General features: G+C 73.4%; 1 protein-coding gene across 9 annotated transcripts in view; it reads left to right on the top strand.

Annotated features, from left to right (window-relative positions):
* PLAGL1 (PLAG1 like zinc finger 1) overlaps positions 1–702 on the top strand; it is a 109397-nt gene that overhangs the window by 194 nt on the left and 108501 nt on the right. The gene's annotated exons all lie outside the window — the stretch shown is intronic.

The raw sequence follows: 702 nt of genomic DNA, 5'->3' as shown, positions 1-702 counted from the left end.
GGGGGGGGGGGGCGCGGCGCGCAGGTGGGTGCGCGGGCCGGGCGGCCGCGGGGCTGCAGGTGCCGGAGGCCGGCGGGGCGGGACGGAGCGAGGCGGGGACGCCGCGGGACCCGAGGCCGCCGGGCCAGGCCGCTCCCGCGTGCTGCGGGGAGCACCGGCCGCCGGCAGGCCGCCTCCGTGCGGCTCGGGGCGCGCTTCCCCTTTCTCTCGGGTCGGCCGCGGCTCGCTTCTGCGCCGGGCGGGGCGGGGCGGGGGACGGTGACGAGGGAGCGGAGGAGCCGCCACCTACCGCCCGCCCCGCCGTCCCCGGGCGGGGGGCCTGTTTCGCCCTATCCAAGCCCTGTGTGCGCTGAGGCTGGGAGCGGACGGTGCGGGGATGTCTGCGTTTACCGCAGGGTAATTTCTGAACCACCCCAAACGTGAGAATCTCGAGTTCAAACGTAGCTTGTCCCCTGAGAGACTGGGGTGATGGGAAGAAAATGACCGAGTGGCGGCGGGGGAAGTCCCCACAGACTTCGGGAGAAAAGGGACCGGGGACGTGGTGCCCCCAATACCCTCGACAAGGCCCAGAGAATTAGGGTGGCCTTGCTGGATGGCGCGCGGGACTCGCTGCTGGCGACGGCGCTCGCCGTAGTAGCCTCTGCAGGTGCGCAGCTGTGTTTGTACCAGCGACAGCGCCCCTGCTTGGGGGGGGGGGGGGGG

The sequence above is a fragment of the Ursus maritimus genome, unplaced genomic scaffold (assembly GCF_017311325.1).
Source record: "Ursus maritimus isolate PB19 unplaced genomic scaffold, ASM1731132v1 scaffold_13, whole genome shotgun sequence".
NCBI classification, from domain to species: Eukaryota; Metazoa; Chordata; class Mammalia; order Carnivora; family Ursidae; genus Ursus; species Ursus maritimus.
This window is presented reverse-complemented; position numbering and strand designations above follow the sequence as displayed.